The sequence below is a fragment of the Heterodontus francisci genome, unplaced genomic scaffold, assembly GCF_036365525.1.
Source record: "Heterodontus francisci isolate sHetFra1 unplaced genomic scaffold, sHetFra1.hap1 HAP1_SCAFFOLD_992, whole genome shotgun sequence".
Taxonomy (NCBI): Eukaryota; Metazoa; Chordata; class Chondrichthyes; order Heterodontiformes; family Heterodontidae; genus Heterodontus; species Heterodontus francisci.
In genome coordinates, this window is record NW_027142011.1 from 39,155 (window position 1) to 61,894 (window position 22,740).

Consider the following 22,740-nt stretch of genomic DNA (forward strand, 5'->3'; position numbering starts at 1 on the left):
GTTAAATCCCCCACCATCAACATCTTGACCAGAAACGTAACAAGACCAGTCACATCTATGCTGTGGCTATAAGCGCAGGTCAGAGATTACGAATTCTGCAGCAGGTATCTCACCTCCTGACACCCCAAATCCTGTCCACCATCTACAAGGCACAAGTCAGGAGTGTGATGGAATACATCCCACTCAACAACACTCAAGAAGCTCAACACCATCCAGGACAAAGCAGCGCACTTGATCGGCACCTCACCCGCCACCTTAAACATTCAATCCCTCCACAACCAGTAAACAGTGGCTGCAGTGTGTACCATCTCCATATGCACTGCAGCAACTCGCCAAGTATCCTTCAACAGCACCTTCCAAACTCGTGACCACTACCACCTCGAAGGACAAGGGCAGCAGATGCATGGGAACTCACTACCTGCAGGTTCCCCTCCAAGTCACTCACCATCTTGACTTGGAATGATATCGCCATTTCTTCACTGTTGTTGGGTCACAATCCTGGAACTCCCTCCCCAGTAGCACTGTGGGTGTTCCTGCACCATATGGACTGCATCAGTTCAAGAAGGCAGCTCTCCACCACCTTCTCAACGGCAATAGGAATGGGTAATAAATGCTAGCCTTATCAGCGATACTCACACCCAAGAATGAATAAAAACCAAATCACTCTCCACAGATTACCCACAATCTGGGCTTGGACATATACTTCAGGAGCACAGAGCTTTATATCACTACAACATGAGTTCCAAACTTCAGATTCTGTTCACTTTTCACATTATTTTCTACCAGCTTTTATCAATTCAGTATTCGGGTCTCTGCTCCTCAACCGTTTCTAACATCTCACCTCTTACAAAAAAACACTCTGATCTATCGTAGGTAGTAGATGACCCCTCATTTTAAACTCCATCTGCCAAAGCATTGCTCACTCACTTAATCTATCAAGAAGATTTGAAAATAAATTTCTTGCCAAAGGATAATTTTCTGCATCTGCTCCCTCGCCATTTGCTTTTCCCATTTGTCTTTCACTTGGTGCAAATCCAGAGAAAGTAATGATGGAAGGAAGGAGGGGAGGAAAAATCTTGCTCCGTTTCGTGATCCCTATTTGATCTTCATTCCAGTGCAGTTTGGGTGAAGAATTCCAATTGTCTGTCTCAATTTTAATAAAGTATAACAAATTCTGGAATCACTGTCTGGACATTGACAAGAACAGGTTTCGAGGCTGACTTGATTCATAAGCTCACCCAACATAAACAATACACGAAACAGCTCATAAACTAGCGACAAGGATGGGATTCGAACCCACGTGTGCAAAGCACAATGGATTAGCAGTCCAACGCCTTAACCTCTCGGCCACCTTGTCAGTTGCAGAGATATAGCTGTCACCTTCAGCACAGCTTCTGGCTGTGCAGCCAGCTGTGGAATGATGGAAATATATCTTCTGACAGTAAATGAAGTTGGGAATGGAGCAGTGTGAAACATTTCCAGACCATGTCCAACACGTTTCTACTCAGTGTGAAAACCCACCACGGAAAGACTGGAACATACAATCATTTCATCACATCATGATTAACATCACTCAGACACCTGAACCATTAGGTCACTGACGAAGTCATGATGACCGAATTTCTCATGAAATGAAAACTGAACTAACTGACTGGAAGAATTGCTTTAACCCCACATGATCAGCGAGCCACAGCATCAGGCCGACTTGTCGGGTGGTGTAAACAGATATCACTGCTTCTGATCTTCACCAGAACAGAGAGTGAGATGTAACATTGATCATCAAACAGACTGTGAGAGAATACAACAGAATAAAACACATGGAGAGACACTGTGGAATAACAAATAGATTTGATTGGAATGTTGAAATTTTGATTGGAATGGATAAAACACCAGAAACAGCAGATTAAATTGGCATTCTCATCATTATATTGATCTGGGACAGAAAAGAGAAACTGATGGAAAGAAGAGAAGAAGGAAGAAAAGAAAGGATGGAACTGTTCAATCTTTTCAGTTTTTTCACTCGCCCATCAAAGCTGATAAAAAAAAGTTGCAAATAACAGAGAATTTCACCAAAAAGGGAGATTAAATGTTGCTGAAACCTTGGATCGAAGGATGCCCCAAAAGATCACCTGTTTAACTGTCTCCTCACTAGGGGATTTCAATCAGTGAGCAATATTATTCTCTACTTTTTTTGTTAATTGGTCCCAGAACTGTCACTTGCAATTAATATCTGTGTTCCGACTCCTGAATAATAAAATTGTGAGTTTCTCGATATTTTCTGGACACAGTTCCTGCTGAAAGAACTAAGAACTCTTTTCTAATTTGCACAATACTCTATACACACTCATCAAGCCTGCTAAGCTAGCATCCTTGGTGCTGCTCTCTCTTCTCCAAAACTTCATCTCATGTGACTGTTCTATCATCACTCTGACAGTGGGAGGGGTTGATCCCACTAACTTCAGCATTAACCCTTTACATCCTTATACCACACTGTCTGTCCAACAAAAATGGGTGGAGGGACCTTCCTTCATTTATCAAAACACCAACAGCAGCACAGTGGCGCAATGGTTAGAACCGCAGCACCGCAGCCTCACAGCTCCAGCGACCAGGATTCAGTTCTGGGTACTGCCTGTGTGGAGTTTGCAAGTTCTCCCTATGTCTGTGTGGGTTTCCGCCGGGTGCTCTGGTTTCCTCCCACCTCCAAAAGACTTGCAGGTTGATAGGTAAATTGGCCATTGTAAATTGTCCCTAGTGTAGGTACGTGGTAGGAGAATGGTGGGGATGTGGTAGAGAATATGGGATTAATGTAGGATTAGTATAAATGGGTGGTTGCTGGTTGGCACAGACTCGGTGGGCCGAAGGGGCTATATCTCTAAATAAGAAAAGTAAAATAAAAGCTACCAGTCGTAAATCAACTCAAACCCATTAGAGAGATAGAGGGAGACTGTCAGAGAACTTCCTGCATCCAGTCCTGACCCTGTCACACTCAGCAGCTTCTCACCCAGACCCCACTCTCATCAACACTGAACATTGTTACCGAGACCCTTCAAATACTGTTTATAAAAGGGAGAAAAATTCAAACTTTATCACAGCTAGATTGAATAGAACAAAGTTTAATATCTTCTCGTCGTCACTCGGTAACCACATGAGACAGTCCATAAATCAGCAGCATAAATTATCATCTGGAAGAATGTTTGTCATTGGGTTGAATCATTTCTGTGTGAGGAATGTTCCAGCATCATAAACCAGGGGAACGTGTTGACTGAGCTGTGTCTTCATCTCTTCTGGACAGTTCACCCTTCATTCTGCTCTGATTCACTTTCCCAAAGCGGATCTACAGATTCTCAAATCCGGAGACTGGGTTTTCTTATTTTGTTCCTTTTGATTTTTCTTGCTCCTGAATGATAATATATTCCAACCTCGGATCAACCTTGCCCTGTCTCCCAGTCTTGGTTAAAAGCGAAAATAACGGCAACAACATTCTGAAACAAACAACACGGTCACATTCTGCTTCAGTGAGATTAATGCTGAGGCCGTTTCTGTGTCGAATGCGATTGTGAACAAATTTCTCTCAAGGAAATTGTGAGTGATCAAGTATTTGCACTGAATTTCTGTGCAAGAAGGGACAGTTTCAAACAGCCATTCCCAAATCACTTCCTTCACAAAGACAAAGACTGTGCTGTCTTAACGTGTGAATCAACTTCACAAACAAATTTGAACTCGAAGTTCAGGAGAAGACAGAGATGTGAATGATTGACAGTGTAATCTTTAAATCATAATTTTCCGTTTCTTCGTTGAAGTGAGGCTCAACCCTAAGCCACTAGAGATCGCGGAAAGCTACAGACTTGGATCCAGAAATCAGAAAAGTAGTGAAACAGTTGGTGAGTACATTGTGACACTGAAGAATTTATCACCACATTGCAACATTGGCACATTCTTAGACCGTACATTATGAGACAGATTTGTGCTTATATTGGTGGATGAGGAAAGATACTGAACGCACAAAATCCCAATTTGATCTAGTGTGTAAGATTGCTCTTTCCACGGAGATAGCATCAAAGAATGCTCGTGAATTTCATCCTATGCCAATGACAGTAACACACTTCAGAGGAACTTAAACACACTGGTAAAATGGGCTTTCACACAACAGATAAAATTTTACACAGAGACTTGTGAAGTGATACAGTTTGGGAGGAAGAATGAGACAATGTACACCAATCTTTTTTGATCAAGGTTTGAAAAGGTTGCTAAGAGCAAACAGGACACTTGGCTTTATTAATAGAGGCATAGAGTAAAAGCAAATAAGTTATGCTAAACCTTTATAAAACACTGGGGCTGAATGACCTACTCCCGTCCCTCCACGGAAAGCTTCCACTCCAGGCTCGGACACCCTCTTCAGGATCACTCTCCATACATCCCGCCACTCCACACACGGATATCTCCCTCAGGATCAGATCACAGCTCCACAGTCCTGCCACATCCAGTCGTGAATGGTGGTGGATAATTAAATAACTAACAAGATGAGGAGGCTCCAAAAACATTCACATCCTCAATGATGGTGGTGCTGAACACGTCAGTGCAAAAGATGAAGCTGAAGCATTTGCAACCATCTTCAGTCAGAAATATTAAGTGGATTTGATCTGTGCTTATTTCAGCTCCTCGTGCTCGCTGGTGCCTTGGTTCTCTGGTGCTAATTTCAGAGTAAATCATGCAGCTTGACAATTGGAGCCAAAGAAAAAGACACAGGAGAGGTTGAAAGTGCCAAAACCTGGTATTGAACCAAGAACTGTTTAACTGTTAGTACAGCACGAACTCAACAAAGCTATTTCAACAACACACTAAAGCCACCATTCTGTCACTGCTTTGGAAGTCAATATATACATGAAAGTGTTTGTAAAAAGTTACAGAACACAACATGTGAGTAATATTCCCCATTGTTTTCTCAGTACTGATGGACTGTGAAGTGGGAGACAGCCAGAAGTCCCACTGTGCCACACTGACCCTGAGCTGTGAGTGAAATGAGATAAAGTTCAATCTTTAGCAGAGAGATTCTGGAGAGAGGTAAGAGTCCTGAATCAAGGAAAGACTTTCTGACACAATAAAAGCAAAATACTGCAGATGCTGGAAATCTGAAATAAAAACAAAAAGTGCTGGAAATACTCAATAGCTCTGGCAGCATCTGTGGTGAGAGAAACAGAGTTAACGTTTCTGGTCTGTGACCTTTCATCAGAACTGACACAGGTTAGAAAAGAATTAGGTTTTAAACAAGTGACGGGGAGGGGCATGTGGGAGAGAACAAAGGGGAAGGTGTTTGATAGTGCAGAGGGAAGGAGAGATTAAATAACAAAGCTGTCCTGGGACAAAGGCAAAGAGTGTGTTAATGCTTGTGGTTGCCTGACACCAGTCATGCTCTGATGTTATTGAACACAATGTTCAATTCACAAGGCTGTAGAGTGCCGAATCAAAAGGTCAGGTGCTGCTCCTCGAGCTTGGGTTGATTTTCACTGGAACACTGGAACAGGCCAAAGACAGAAATGTTGACATGAGAGCAGGGGAAAGTGTTGAAATGGCAAGCAACCCGAAGCTCAGGATCATGCTTTCGGCCTGAGCAGAGGTGTTCCATCTAATCTGCGTTTGGTCTCCCCAGTTTAGAGGAGCCCGCATTGTGAGCAGTGAATACAGTATACATAATTGAAAGAAGTACAAGTAAATCGCTGCTTCACCTGAAAGGAGTGTTTGGGGCTTTAGATAATGAGCAGAGAGGAGGGAAAAGGGCAGGTATTATATCTCCTGCGATTGCATGGGAAGGTGCCTTGGGAAGGGACGAGGTATTGGGGGTAATGGAGGAGTGGACCAGGATGTCGCGGAGGGAACAATCCCTTCGGAATGCTGACAGGGGAGGGGAGGATGCGTTTGGTGGTGGCATCACGCTGGAGGTGGCGGAAATGGTGGAGGATGATCCTTTAGATGTGGAGGCAGGTGGGGTGGAAAGTGAGGACAAGGGGAACCCTGTCGCAGATCTGGGAGGGAGGGGAAGGGGGAAGGCAGAGGTTGAGAGTCCTGTCAACTACACTGGGAGGGGGCGGGATGAGAGTAGTTGAAATCTGGTGATGTTGTTGAATTTAATTTCAAACACTCCTTGAACTCTCTGCTGATGAAGACTGAAAAAGGGAAGAACAACCACACAACAAGGGTCTCAAATCCAAGACCCTGAGATTAAAAGTCCCATGCTCTGCCTACTGAGTTAACAAGGCCTGATACAGTACTTCTACTCTGTCTGTTATTGGACGGATGCAGCTTTTGGCTCCACCCCAAGGGCGGGAATTTGTTCCACCAACTATGAAGCAGTTTCCTATCAATTCCCCAGATTATCAGTAAATCCACTTCCAGAAGCCCCAAAGTGTGATATATTCCTCTCACTCATCAATAATAAAACTGAAATCTTTTTACCTTCCAAATTCTGCCATCCATTTTGTCAGTATTTATTTCTCTCTCATTTTTATTTAGTTCATGCATTTCTTCAGAATTTTTTTTTCAATTATATCTGAGGGAAGAAATGAACAGATCTGGCAGCTCAAAACTGGACATCCATGAGGCACTGTGTGTCATCAGCAGCAGCAGAATTGTATTTAAACACAATATGTTACTTCATGGCCTGACATATCCCTCACTCTACCATTACCATCAAGCCAGGGGAACAATAGTGGTTCAATGAAGTGTGCAGGAGGGCATGTCAGGAACAGCACCAAGCAGACCTAAAAATGAGTGAAGCTACAACACAGGATTACTTGCATGTCAGATAGCGGAAGCAGCATGCAATAGACAGATCTGAGTGATCTCACAACCAACAGATCAGATCAAAGCTCTGCAGTCCTGCCACATCCAGTCCTGAATGGTGGTGGATAATTAAACTATTAACAGGAGGACGAGGCTCCACAAATATCCCCATCCTTAATGATAAGGGAGACCAGTATATCAGTGCAAAATACAAGGTTGAATCATTTGCAACCATCTTCAGCCAGAAGTGCCAAGTAGATGATCAATCTCGGCCTCCTCCTGAGGTCCCCAGCATCACAGGTGCCAATCTTCAGCTAAATCCACTTCACTCCACATGATATCAAGAAATGGCTGAAGGCTCTGGATACTGACAACATCCTGGCTGCAGTGCTGAAGACTTGTGCTCCAGAACTAGCCACACCGCCCGCCAAGCTACAACACTGGCATCTACCCAGCAATGTGGAAAATTGCCCAGGTATGTTCTGTATACAAAAGGCAGGACAAATCCAACCCGATCAATTCCTGCCCGATCAGCCTCCTCTTGATCATCAGTAAAGTGATGGAAGGTGTCGTTGACAGTGCTATCAAGCAGCACTTACACAGCCATAACCTACTCACCAATGCTCATTTTGGGTTCCGCCAGGGCCACTTAGTTCCTGACCTCATTATGGCCTTGGCCCAAATATGGACAGAAGAGTTGAATTCAGGAGGTGAGGTGAGGTGACAGTGACTGCTCTTGCCAAGGGCATCAAGGAGCCCTTGCAAAATTGAAGTCAATGGCAATCAAGGAGAAAAATCTCCACTGGTTGGAGTCATACCTTGCGCAAAGGAATATGGTGCTGGTTGTTGGTGGCCAATCATCTCAGTACCAGACATCGCTCAGGAGTTCCTCAGGGTAGTGTCCTAGGCCCCAACCGTCTTCAGTTGCTTCATCAAAGAACAAACAAAGAACAAAGAAAATTACAGCACAGGAACAGGCCCTTCGGCCCTCCAAGCCTGCGCCGATCCAGATCCTCTATCTAAACATGTCGCCTATTTTCTAAGGGTCTGTATCTCTTTTCTTCCTGCCCATTCATGTATCTGTCTAGAATCAATAAACTTCCTTCCATCATAAGGTCAGAAGTGGAAATGTTCACTGACGATTGCAAAATGTTCAGTTGCATTAGTAACTCCTCAGATACTGAAGCAGTCCGTGTCCACATGTAGAGAGACCTGGGCAAGATTGGGCTTGGACTGATAAGTGGCAAGTAACATGCACGCCACAAAAATGCCAGGCAATGACCATTTCCAACAAGAGTGAATCTAACCATCTCCCCTTGACAGTCAATGACATTACCATTGCTGAATCCTTCACAATCAACATCCGGGGGGGTTACCAATGAGCAGAAACTGAATTGGATCAGTCATATAAATACCGTAGCTACAAGAGCAGGTCAGAGACTGGGAATTCTGCTGCAAGGAACTCACCTCCTGTCCACCATCTACAAGGCACAAGTCAGGAGTGTGATGTAATACTCCCCACTTGCCTGGATGAGTGGAGCTCCAACAACACCAAAGAAACTCAACACCATCCAGGACAAAGCAGATCACTTGATCAGCACTCCATCCACGACATTAAATATTCACTTCCTGCACCACCAGTGAACAGTGGCAGCAGTGTGTACCATCTACAAGATGCACTGCAGCAACTCACCAAGCCTCCTTCGACAGCACCTTCCAAACCTCCAACCTCGACCACCTAGAAGGACATTGGATGAATGGGAACACCACCATCTGCAAGCTCCCCTCCAAGTTACACACTGTCCTGACTGGGAACTGTATCACCATTCCTTCACTGTCACTGGATCAAAATCTTGGAACTCCCTTCCTAACAGCACTGTGGGTTTACGTACAACACATGGACTGCAGCAGCTCCAAAAAGGCAGCTCACCACCACCTTCTCAAGGGCAATTAAGGATGGACAATAAAGGCTGCGTTTGCTGACAACGCAACCACTAGGTGGCACAACTCGCTTTCTCCCCCTGCTTTGCACCGGCCGCTTCCACCCTCCATAGTCGCTCGCTCCAGACCTCGCTGCTCCCCCCCTACTTCCCTGGCCGATTGTCTCCCGATCATGTCACCCCATTCTCCAGTCGTTCGCTCCCTCCCCACCCCCCTCCCCTCCAGCCACTAGCTCTAGGCTGCGCTGCTTCCCTTCTCTCGGCCACTTGCTCCCACGTTTGTCCAGTCTCCACGCGCCGCCCGAAGAAGCAAGGTGGGCTGCAAAGTGTGACGTAGAAGTGAGTAGTGAGTGGCCCAGAGGAGGGAAGTGGCATGGCCTAGAGCTGGCGGCTGGAGCGGGGGTTGGGGGGCAGAGAGCAAGCGGCCATAGAGCTGGATGACGCGAGTGGGGAACAATTGTCCAGGGGAGCATCGAGGTGCACAGCGAGCGGCTGAGGGGAGGAAGCGTCGAGGCCTGGAGCGAGTTGCCGACGGGGGAGAGCTCCAGCCTCAAAGTCTCCTATTCAGCCGCTTCCTCCAGCTGAGTGAGGGGCTGGATACCTGAATGACGCTTTAGCGCACATGTGCGAAGATGGGCCAAGCGCGGATATGCGATGATGTTGGCGCTGCGCAATGACATCATCCTCCACATGTGCCACTTAATCCTGGCAAGATGTAGCTGTGCCTATGCACAGCTTGGCACAGTCCGATGATGTCAGCGGGCCGCTCCGTTGATAGGAATCACATTGTGTCAGCAGTGCCCACATCCCATGAAAGAATAAAAAAGAGATTTACCACAATGGTAGCAGGGTGAGGGATTTCAGTTATGTGGAGAGATTGGAGAAGCTGGGGTTGTTCTCCTTGCAGCAGAGAAAATTCAGAAAAGATTTGACACATTTGTTCAAAGTCATGAAGTTCTTCAATAGTTTAAATCAGGAGAAACTGTTTCCAGTGGTAAAAGGGTCAGTAAGCAGAGGACACAGATATCAGGTGATTGGCAGAAGAACCAGAGGTGACATGAAGAACCATTGTTTACACAGCAAGGTGTTGTGATTAAGAAAGAAAAGACTTGCATTTATATAGCACCTTTCAAGACCACTGGACATATCAAAGCCCTTTGCAGACAATGAAATACTTTTGAAGTGTTATCACTGTTGTAATGTCAGAAATGCAGCAGCTAATACCCACGAACAGCAATGTGATAATGACCAACTGATCTGATTGAGGGGCAAATATTGATCACAACACAAGGGAGAATTGCTCTTCACTTGTTTGAAATTGCAGCATGGGATCTTTTACATTCACCCAAACATGCAGACCAGGTCTTGGTTTAACATCACACCTGAAAGGCAGCACCTTCAACACCCTCAGTACTGCACTGGAGTGTCAGCTGTGAAATCTGAACCCAGAAGCTTGTGATTTCGAGGTGAGTGTGACCAACTGAGCCACAGCTTTTACCTGAGTCTCAATCCTTCTACCAACAATTTCTATCGGGTCTGTCACGACCCCTCATGATTGTGAACACCTCTCTCAAATCTCCTCTCTGAAGAGAACAACCCCAGCTTCTCCAATCTATCCACATAACTGAAATCCTAACCACATGTTTCAGAAATCGATTTTTCCTCAAGTTCCTTCTGGTTTTGTGAGTCACCTTAAATCTATAACCTTCGGTTATTGACCTTTCAGCAGTTAGAAACAGTTCCTCAGTATTTACTCTACCTCAAACCTTCAAGGAAGCTCTGCAAAGTAACTGAAAATCAAGTTGTCAGAAGTGGAATTTAAACACATGCCTCCAGTGAAAGCTGCAACCTGAACAGAGAAGCTGAAACCGCTCAGTCACCTCAACTGTTCAGACCTTTTTGACCTCGTCCGCACTTCTGTACTTTGAAAGGTTCACTCAGTTCAGGAACTTGTTCAATGTTGCTGGAATGCTCAGTGACTGGGATATTAACTCCCCCGGGTTTTCCTGAGCTTGTTCTCGGTGTATGGGGATGTTTATCCTGGGCTGTGGAATCTTGCATCCCTGTAATGGACATTAACCCACTGATTGAATCTGTATTCACTGCTTTCCACTGGTGCTGGGTAATTGCAGAGTGTGGGGCCGGAATGTTGCTGCTTGTCCCGGCCTCACTAACTCTGGGAAAGAGTGAATAATTGATGCATCTGTTTCTGTATCTGAAATGTGACTTCGATCTGCTGTTATTAACCGAGGCAGCGCTGCAGAAGGATACGTTAATAATCTCTCACTAATCAACTGCAAACAGTCAGAATGTGTAACTTTGAGCAGCGCTTTCTGCACCGTCAGGGCTGGAAAGTTGAGGGAGGGAGAGACACTGTCAGTATCTGAGTGCATACAGCACTGTACAGAGAAAGAGCCAATATACCGGGGCTGAGACACAGTGAATCTTTTCACATTTAATCACAATAATATCCACAGTCAGTAGCTGAAAATGATGAAAAACCGAATAGCAAGAGCAAAATTAAGAAATGTAAGTAATTATAGATTAGCTGATCAGCTTTCACTGTGTTCCCTGGTAGTCTACTGTTTTATATTCAATGCTGTTTCCACTGTGGCCAGGGAATGATTTCTTCTCAAAGGCTGAACATTAACAAAACTGCTTGTAATTTAAAATCTTTTAAAAGTCATTCCATGGAGCGAATGGGGCAAAGTCAAATAACTGCACCAATTATAGGAGAGCTGGTTGGTGATGACGTGGATGTGTCTGCAGTGTGCAGGACCAGACTGTTTCTATAGATTCACAATGAATGTTCCATCTTTATTTATAACAGTAAAACTGATAGTGGACAATGGCTATTCTGGTTCCAGCAACCTGAAGCTTTAACTCATTAACACCCTACTTTAGGGTAATTTAGAAAGCACAACATGCAGCTCTGTCAGTTAGTATGTTTGTTTGTTAACCCACAATTTGATGGTTCAAGCACATAAATGGATGAGGCTTTATTAACTTAAACTCTTCTACATCTGCTATATTACTCTTGCTGTTGCTTTTTCAAAGATAAGGTTCATCAAGTCTTTCTTTATGAAATCCATGCTGACTGTTTTATTATTTTTCATTTCCATCTGTATTTTCTACTTTGGAGGATTACAGGATATTATCATTTTTTAAATTCATTCATGGGAGGTGGGTGTCGCTGGCTAGGCCAGCATTAATTATCCATCCCTAATTGCCTTGAGAAGGTGGTGCTGAGCTGCCTTCTTGAACCACTGCAGACCATGTGCTGCTGTTATGAAGAGAGTTCCAGGATTTTGACCCAGCAACAGTGAAGGAACGGTGATACAGTTACAATTCAGGATGGTGTGTGGCTTGGAGGGGAACTTGCAGGTTGTGGTGTTCCCATGCATCTGCTGCCCTTGTCCTTCTAGGTGATAAAGGTCGCGGGTTTGGAAGGTGCTGTCTCAGGTGCCTTGGCACATTGCTGCAGTGCATCTTGTGGATGGTACACACTGCTGCCACTGTGTGCCAGTGATGGAGGGCATGAATGTTGTAAATGGGGTGCCAATCAAGCGGGCTGCTTTGTCCTGTTGAGTTTCTTGAGTATTGTTGGAGCTGCACCCAGCCAGACAAGTGGAGAGTATTCCATCATACCCCTGACTAATGTCCAGGCTTTGGGGAGTCAGGAGGTGAGTTACTTGCCGCAGGATTCATAGTCTCTGACCTGCTCTTGTAGCCATAATATTTATATGGCTACTGCAGTTCAGTTTCTGCTCAATGGTAACCCCCAGGTTGTTGAGAGTGGGAGATTCAGCGATGGTAATGCCATTGAATGTCAAAGGGAGATGGTTAGATTCTCTCTTGTTTGGGATGGTCATTGTCTGGCAGTTGTGTGGTGAGAATCTTATACATCTTTATTGTAGGGTACTCTATTGTACTGTTGAGTGACTACACTTTAAAAGTCCTTCCTTCATTGGCTGTAAAAGGGTTTGCCATGTTCTGTGGTCGTGAAATGCAAGTCTTGCTTTTTCCATTGTTATCAGTGTCATTGTGATCAAAAGATAGGATTCATGAGCACAAAGTTTAAATCAATTTTGATTAAAATAATGTAAAAGCATCTATATTTTTGCACTGTACTTAATAATCTCCATCTTCCTATCCTTACCAAGTACAATGTCTTTGACCCTGAAATTGATTCCACAATCGCAGTCCCTCAGACAATTTCAGCTCAGTTCTGATGAAAGGTCACAGATTTGAAAAGTTAACTCTGTCTCTCTCTCCACAGATGCTGCCAGACCTGCTGAGTATTTCCAGCATTTTCTGTTTTTATTTCAGATTTCCAGTATCAGCAGTATTTTGCTTCTGTGTTACTTTGAAAGTTGAAACTGACCCACCTGTCTACAATTCACACTGGGGTCTCCCATGAAATGATTCTGTATAATGTTGATGTAATGAATACAGACTCCGAGCACAGAGCGTCCTGTGGGGAATTGGGGATATGAAAACCAGCAGACTCTGCAGGAATTTCCACTGGGAGCACAAATTCACAAAATCTACCTTTTATATATCGATTCATTTTGATTGTCCTTCTGGAAAATTATTTTGAAGCAATTTAAACATCAACCCACAGCTCCATGACTGGGTCAATTATGAGGTCATCCTCTGACAGGTCATGTGACAGCTGGAGCCACAAGACATCAGAACCAGATTTGTGACTGGATTAAAACCCGGAATCCTGTCCCAATGGCTTTTCAAATAAAGCTGTTGCTGTTTGAAAACACAGCAGTTCAACTTTCTGCCTGACCATGAGGGGAGCGAGGGAGAAATTTACAAAACTAAATCCTTTTACAAAATAGTTCAAAAACCATTCACTGAAAAATCATGTGAGGACTCATATGCAGTAGAGAAACAAGCAGAATACAGAAAGTACAGAGGAGAGCTGAAAAAGGAAATGAGATCAGCAAGAGAATGTATGAGAAAAGATTAGCAGGTCACATAACTGGGAACACTGAAGTCTTTTACCAACATATGGACAGTCAATGAAAGGGTGGGTCAATAAGGAGATCCTGTGGAGGCAGAGGGTGTGGCTGAGGTACTAATTAAGTACATTTCATCTGTCATCACAAAACAAACGGGTGCTGCAAATGTCACAGTAAAGGAGGAGGAAGTGGAGAATTTGTAGGGGATGAAAATAGTTAAAGAGGAGACAATTACAAGGTTTGCAGTGCTCACAGTAGAAAAGTCACCCGGTCTGGATGGGCTGCATCCTGGGTTGCTGAGGGAAGTCAGGGTGGAAATAGCAGAGACTCGAACCACAATCTTTCAATCCTCCTTGAATGTGGGAATGATGCCAGAGGACTGGAGGATGGAGGTAAGCTTGGGTAGTTCGATCTCAGTTTAACTTGACCATTTTTATCATGTATCCATTGTCATAACTAACAACGTTAAGAAAGCCATTTTATAATGAACACATGACCAAAGGAACCATTTTGTGTTCAGTACTAACGTTTATATCCTGTATAATTAATGAGTAGCTACCCATCCTGAAACAGATGATTGTAAACGTAATGAACCTTGATTGAGTTATAATTAATGAATCAATAAACATTTTAGAGAGAATGGGTTTTCATTTAAAGTTAGTTCAATCTAATTACTGTGAGTTTCTGGGTCTGTGTGGGAAAGGACAGTTTCAGCTAAATGTATTCAAACAATGGACCTTTCTCGGACCCCTGATAAAACCCATGGTATGGTACATCGTGACCTTCAAGAGTCTAGATTTAATGAACAGGAAACTTGTTTCAGATCAGATTGGGAGACAGTGTGAAACCACTCCATTGTACTCTTGTCTGAGATTCTGAGGACAGGTGACTGTTAGTGGAAGACATTATTAAGAACCAATTAAATGTACCTCGCAACAGCTAGGACCAATTATTATTTTACATGGTGGTGTGATGGCCATCCAGGGGTTAAAAGTAGAGATCTTGTAAGGTTTCAGTGTGCAGGAACACTAGAAGATCTCAGGGGTAAAGACTCAGATCATCAACCAAGTTCTCCATCTGACGAGGGATCTAGACTGGACAAAGAGGACCGTGACACTCTGAGACCAAGCTCGACCAGTCCCCAGAGCTGTAAAGTTATATTCCCCAAGTTTGTTAAGTATAATTTTACTTTCAATTATTAAGTACTATTTTACTCTCAATAAAAGTTCTGGACTTATTAATCAAGTATCCTGTTGCTTTAATTGGTTAAAGTCATGCCCAAAGTGATTGTCTGCAATAGACTTTTCAGAATTAAAAGATAAGTCTGCAAGGGTTGTGAATATTACAGCCCTGTTTAAAAAGAGAGATAAACCCAGGAACTACAGACCAATTAGCCTAATGTCGGTGGTGGGGAAGCTTTTAGAGACAATTATCCAGGAGGAAATTAACTGTCACTTGGTAGAACATGGGCTGATAAATGACAGCCAGTACAGATTGGTTAACAGAAGATTGTGTCTGAAATAATTAATGAATTAATTTCTTTGATGAAGTTTCAGAGAGAGTTGACGAGGGTGGTGAGGTTAATGGTACGTGTCTGGACGTCAAAATTGTGTTTGAAAAGGTACAATAAACTAGACTTGGGGCAGCACAATGGCACAGTGGTTGGCACTGCAACCTCACAGTTCTCGCAACCCAGGTTCAGTTCTGGGTACTGCCTGTGCAGAGTTTGCAAGTTCTCCCTGTGACTGTGTGTTTCTGCTGGGTGCTCCGGTTTCCTCCCACAAGCAAAGACTGCAGGTTGATAGGTAAACTGGCTGTTGTAAATTGCTCCTCGTGTAGGTAAGAGAATGGTGGGGATGTTATAGGGAATATGGGATTATGGTGTAGGATTACTATAAATGGGTGGTGGTTGGTCAGCACAGACTCAGTGGGCCGTTGGGCCTGTTTCAGTTTTGCATCTCTCTATGACTTGCTAACAAAATTCAAGCAGATGGGATTAAAGGGGCAGTGGCAGTGTGGATCCAAAATTGGCTGCAGGGTAAAAAGTAGGGTGAATGCTTGTTTTTCAGAATGGAGGGAGTAATACAGTAATGTCCTTGTTGTTGCAATATGTTCAATGTCAGACCCCGAGCTGTCCGAGGGATGGGGCAATTTGTGATGTTCCTGTGGTTGCAATATTTGTAGTGTCTGACCTTGATCTGTCACAGGGACGTGGCATTTATGAGGTCCCTGTGGGGTGCTGTTTGTTTGGTGTATCACACTGACCTGTCCCAGAGAACGGGAATGTTGTGATGTCCTTGTGGGTTGCAATCTGTTCAGTGTCTGACTCTGATCTGTACCAGAGATGGGGCAGTGTGTGATATCCTTGTGCATGTCATACAGGCCCACTGGTGTGTGGTTCCATCCTGATGCCAAGAAACAGAGCCCCATCTCTGGGCAAAAAGTCTCACTTCTCAAGGGGTGTCTGGAGAAGACACAGTGGCGCAGTGGTTAGCACCGCAGCCTCACACCTCTAGTGACCCGCGTTCGATTCTGGGTACTGCCTGTGCAGAGTTTACAAGTTCTCCCTGTGACTGCGTGAGTTTCTGCCGGGTGCTCTGGTTTCCTCCCACAGCCAAAGACTTGCAAGTTGACAGGTAAATTGGCCATTGTAAATTGCCCCTAGTGTAGGTAGGTGGTAGGGGAATTGAGGGGATGTGGTAGGAATATGGGATTAATGTCGGATTAGTATAAATGGGTGGTTGATGGTTGGTACAGACTCGGTGGGCTGGAAGGACCTGTTTCAGTACTGTATCTCTAAATAAATAAATAAGAAGGCTGAGGCAGTAAACCTGGACAGTAAATCCGGAGTGGAGTCCTGGGGGCGGTTACCTGTGACTTATCAGGCAGTTTTCCAGCAACTCCTGCAACAGAACTGGTAACAAACAGTACTGGTTTTTCCTTTCCTTTGGACAATACGAGCAATGCTGAGAGGGGGTCCTGATGCTCACGGTCTCCATACTGTTTGCCCAGGCCTGTGCCCGAGAGAGGACACTCCAGCTTCGTGGTTAAACATGAGCACAACCCGGGAATAAACAGTTACTGATTATAAGCTCTCATTCAATTGGTGTAGAGTATGAGCGCCAGGGGTTACTTCGGACAGTGGGAGAGCTCTTAGTGTCTCATTGGATAGCTACCATTCACTCCAAGCTGGGCAGCCCCCAGTCAGTTAGGTGCTGTGAAGCCACGACCTGCTTGCTTCAATGGGTGCTTGGAGCTTGGAGAGTCATCTCTCAACAGACGGATTGATAATCTATGCACCAAGAAAAACAAACTCAACAAAGAAGACACCAGTCCTTCGCATCACAAGCTGGAATGTGAGGACCATGTGTCCTGGCCTTACCGACAACCTTCTGCAGGTTGATGACACACACAAGACAGCTGTGAATGCTCAATGTGGACATTGCTGTGCTGCAAGAAACTAGACTCGTTCAAAGTGGATCCCTCAAAGAGAAACACTACACCTTCTTCTGGCAGGGGAAAGCCCAAGAGGCAACTCGTGAGCATGGAGTGGGTTTCACAGTAAAATACACGCCACTTCAAATGAGTGAACCACCCACAGTAGGCTCAGAGAGACTTCTTACTTGTCAACAAGTGTGGGCCCAGTTAATCTCATGTGCATCTATGTCCCGACACTCACCTCCACCCCAGATGTCAAGGATCAATTCTATGTGACACTTGACACTGCCATCAGTAGAATTCCCAGCACTGAGGGACTGTACCTTCTAGGAGACTTCAACACAAGCTTGGGTACAGACTACACAGCTTTGCCAATGTGCATAGAGCACCAGGGGATTGGCAAGATGAGTGAAAATGGACAGAGGTTGCTGGAGCTATGCTGTCACCATGGATTCTGTGTGATGAACAGCTACTTCCAGGTCAAGCTGTGCTACAAGGTGTCCTGGAGACATCCGAGATCATGCCATTGGCACCAGCTAGACCTTATCTTCACCAGACATAACACCCTCAGCAGTGTCCTCATCACTCGCAGCTATCACAGCGCTGACTGTGCCACTGAGCACTCCCTGGTGTGTAACAAGGTCAGGCTTCAGCCAAGGAAGCTTCATCCATCCATGATAAAAGCTCGTCTTCTGATCAACACTTGCCGAACCACTGATCCAGAAAGGACCCAGGAGTTCCTCAACATCCTCGATCAGGCTCTTTCAGACAACAATGCTCAAGGCCTCAGTGCAGTGTCAAAGTGGAATCATCTGCACACCACCATCTATAACTCTGCACTCACTGTGTATAGGAGAAGAGATGGGAGGAATGCTGACTGGTTTGAGGCTTATTGGACTGAAATGGAGTCAGTTACTGCAACTAAGAGGAGAGCCCTCATGAACTACAAACAAGTCCCCAGCAAACAACATTTAAATGCTCTCAGAGCTGCCAGAAACAAGTCTCTGCAGACTGCTCGGCACTGCACCAATCAATACTGGTTAAAACTCTGCTGATGAATCCGGGGATGCTATGTTTGAAGGAATTAAGAAAGCAATGGGCCAAGTAGTAACTAAATCAGCACCTGTTGAAGACAAAGAGAGGGGTGATCATCACTGAACCTAACAAGCAGATGGAAAGGTGAGTGGAGCATTATCTTGAACTCTACATAACGGAGAACATTGTCATTGAAGTAGCTCTCAGTGCCATTCCAGACTTCCCTGTCATGGAGGAACTGGACAGTGAGCCCACCATAGTCCAGCTCAACAAGGGCTCAAAACATGCGTGATGCAAACATTGTCACCTTGTACAAAATTAAGGGGGATCGCAGTGACTGCAGCAATTATCGGAGCCAGCTACTCAGTTCCACTCACCTGCTCGATCCCTTTCCTCCTGCAAGTTCCTTTGCTTCAGGTATCCATCCAATTTCCTTTTCAAATCATTGATTGTCTCTACTTCCACCACACTCGTGGGTCAGGACATTACCACTCACAGCATAAAAAAATTCCACCTCAGCCAAGGATGGGAAATATTTATATCTTCTCTATTTAGCTTATTCCCTATCTCTACGAGAATAGAATGGCAGTCAACATGAAAGGGAACCCAAAAATCTTCGAGCAGTATATAAATAATAAGCAGGTAGTCAGCGGTGAAGTGGGCCCCATTAGGGACAAAGAGGGTAATATATACTTAGAGCTGCTGGGCAATGTTAATCTAGTTAATAAGTACCTTGTATCAATGATCACTAAGGAAGTGGAATTTGACAAAATATCAGGAGAAGTGGAGAGTGTAGAGGCAATGGAGAGGGTACAAATTGAGAGAGGGAGGTACTGAAAAGGCTGGTTATGCTTCAGGAAGATAAATTACCTGGTCCGGATGGCTTTCATCCCAGATTGCGAAAGGAAATGTGGATGCAGATAACAGAAAGGCTTGCTATAATCTTCCAATCTTCCCTGGATACGGGGGAGGTGTCAGAGGATTAAACAGTTGCAAATGTGACACCCTTATTCAAGAAAGGGTGTAAGGACAGTCCGGCTAACAACAGGCCAGTTAGATTAACAGCAGTGGTGGGTAAGGTTTTAGAAAGAACAATCAGGGAAAAAATCAACAGTCACTTGTAGAGGTTTGAGTTAATTAAGGAGAGTGAGCATGGATTTATACATGGGAGTTCATGCTTGACTAATCTAACTGCATTTTTTGATGAACTAACAGAGCAGGTTTATGAAGGGAATGCAGTGGATGTTCTTTATATGGATTTTAAGAAACGACACATAAAAGGTGATTAACAACATTGAGGTTCATGGAATAGGAGGGTCAGTGTCCAATTGGATAGAAAATTGGCTTAAGGACAGAAAACAGCAAGTCGCAATAAATGATTCATTCTCAGACTGGAAGGTTGTCGACAGTGCTGTTCCCCAAGGGTCACGTTTGGAACCACTGCTTTTTACTTGCGACAGATAAATGACTTGGATCTTGGAATATAGAGTAGAATCTCAAAATATGCCGATAACACAAAACTTGGAGAAGTGGCAAACAGTGAGGATGAAATGAACCACCTGCAACAAGACAGTGATAGGCTAGCAGAATGGGCAGACAGGTGCAGATGGATTTTAATAGTGACTAGTGTGAGGTGATGCATTTTAGCAGAAGGAATAGGGAGAGGCAATATATACTTAATGGCACAGTTCTAAAGAGTGTGCAGGAATAGAGGGACCTGTTCACTGAACAATGAACAACGTGAACAATTACTTCTTGTTGTGTGCTCTCAGATTTGTCACCTTCACTGTACTGGAGTGAGGTGACATCTACTGGCAGGAAGCAAGAACTGCAATCAAGCAGCAGAAATTCCATCGTCTGTCAGGGTGAAAGAAACATTGCAATTTGAGGAAATAGTGAATGGGTTTGATTGGGTTGGTGGAGACATGGTTCCACTTGTGGTGGAGTCCAAAGCAAAGGCCAGAAATATAAAATTGTCATTATTAAAAGATATGAGGAATTCATGATAAATGTATTTAGGTAGTGAGTGGGTGAAATCTAGATAAAATAGAAAGTGAGATTGGGTGGACAGAAGCAGTGTGAAAGGATGGCTCAAACAAAAGGTAAACGCCCTGAAAGGTGAACTCTGTTTCTCTCTCCACAGATGCTGCCAGAGTTTCTGAACATTTCCAACACTTTCTGTTTTTATTTCAGAATTTGCAAGATGTTGCTTTGCTCTGAAAAAAAAATGGATGGTCGGCTTTGGCTGCCAGTGAAATTCCACAGGAGCTAAAAGGAAGTTCTGATATCAGTGGCATGTTGATCTAGGGGTATGATCCTTGCTTAGGGTGAGTGATTAATTAATGTGTGAGAGATCCTGGGTTCAAATCCTGGACAAGTCCTACTTCTTTGGCATTTTTAGTTTCAGGTCATTGATTGGTTTCAGCCTTGCAGAAGGCGGAATTGATTTCCATATGGAGCCTGCTTGAGGACCAGAGAGCTGGATTCAAAGAGCTTGATTAACTAAATGAACAGATAGCCAAGTGGGAATATAAAGTTGTTGCAGTAATTGTGACCTGACTCCAAAAACAACAGGACTGGGTTCTGGACTGGAATGGAATGGAATTCTTCAGTGTTTCTGTTGTTTGGCTTGCATTGACTCATCGATTTTCTTGTTTTTCACTTTGTCGATGCCTTTGAATAATTGTGGATCCTTCTTCAGATTGTCATCTTTCACCAGGTAGTTCTGACCTCTGATGATGATGATCGTAATGAGCTTCAACTCACTGATAGTTTTGGAACTGAACAGATTTCCTTTGCTTGAGTCTACAACATGGAACTCAGTCTGACATGTGGACCCATGGGAGGATTTGAATGCCACCCCTGCGTTGGAGAATACAGTTGCATCCATCCAATAAGAGACCGAGTAGAAGTGACAGTTCAGTCAGTCAAACATTAAACTTTTAATTTCAGGGTGGTGAGTTTGAGTGCCATTTTGTTTTTCCCTTTTTTAAGGCTTCATTAGCAGAGAGTACAAGGAGTGTTTGAAATGAAATTCAGCAAAAGTGTGAGAAAGTCTCACTTTGATTCGGGACTCATCTCTCTGCAGCATCTCGCTGTGAAAGATTGAACTTCATCTCATTTCATTCCCAGCTCGGGGTCAGTGCGGCTCAGTGGGACTTCTGGCTGTCTCCTGCTTCACAATCCATCAGTGCTGAGAAAGCAATGGGGAATATTATTCACGGCTCTGTAACCTGAGGACACCGATTTAAGGTGAATGGCAAAAGAACCAAAGGCAACATGAGGAAAAACTTCTTTTGCACAGCGAGTGGTTAAGATCTGATATGCACTGCTTGAGAGTGTGATGGAGGCTGATTCAACCATGGCTTTCAAAATGGTATAAGATAAATATCTGAAGTGGAAAGATTGCATGTTTTCATGGAATACATGAGTCTGTGGCATGAGCTGAGTTGCTCGTGCATAGAAGCAGCACAAGCACAATGAGTTGAATGGCTTCCTTTTGTTCTGTAACTATTCTATGATCTATGATTCTTTTCAGAGTGAAATCAACACTCACATGCAAGAAACTGACAGGTACACTGTAAACTTCGCATTACCAGACAAGAAATTGACAGATGCAGTGTGAAACCCACAGTCACGTAGCAGCAGTTGGCAGGTAACGTGTAAAAATCTTTCTTTCATATCCCAACTGCAAGGTACAAAGGAAATTAGGTACAAACCCAGGCTCACACTTCAAAGACTGAGAGATACAAAGCAAAACACATACTCACCTACAAGTACAGAGACGAAGACACACTCAGAGGAGGTGCAGATTAAAGACACATGCATGTAACAGAAACTAATAGGGATAGAATCAAACCCTTTCTCACTTCTCAGAAACTGATAGATATCGACAAAAGCTGATGCTCACATACAAGTTGTTGAAAGATAGCAGAAACAAACAAGTACTGAATAATACCCACAGTCACAGACCAAAAACTGAAATATACTGAGTTAAACACCACTTTCTCACTCCAGAAACTCATGGCTGCAAAGTGAAGCTGACTCTATCCTGCCAGGCACTGACAGGTGCAAAAGAAAATACTCACGACGATTCCAGGTCATGAAATGTACGTAATAAAACCTTTCAGCTGAAAGAATAGCATTGATGACAGGTGTGATACCCAGAATGCTCAGCGGCCTAGAATCCGCCCTATCTGTGACAGGAGCGGGGTGCGCAGGCTCGGTAGGGAGCTTTGTCAGCAGCTCGAGCTGCGGGTTCGGAGTTGGAGCGGGATATTCACAAAGTGCGAGAAGACTTTGCGGGCTCACACAGCTGGAGCAGGGCCTCAGGGCCACAATAAGATGGAACAATCCCATCTGTATCCCTGCGGATGGCGGTGGTGAAGCTTTTCCCGGTGAGGCTTCCCGAAACGGCGTCCATAAATGGATAAGAATTGGGGACTGGTCAGGGAGCGTCTCTAAATGAATAAAATTTGGGTACTGGTCAGGGAGCGTCTGTAAATGGATAAGAATTGAGGACTGGGCAGGGAGCGTCTGCAAATGGATAAGAATTGGGGGACTGGGCAGGGAGCGTC

General features: G+C 44.3%; 1 non-coding gene across 1 annotated transcript; it reads right to left on the reverse strand.

Annotated features, from left to right (window-relative positions):
• Positions 1–1,275: 1,275 nt before the first annotated feature.
• trnas-gcu (transfer RNA serine (anticodon GCU)) lies at positions 1,276–1,357 on the reverse strand. Its single transcript has one exon. It is a non-coding gene; the product is annotated as a tRNA-Ser (tRNA).
• Positions 1,358–22,740: the final 21,383 nt, after the last annotated feature.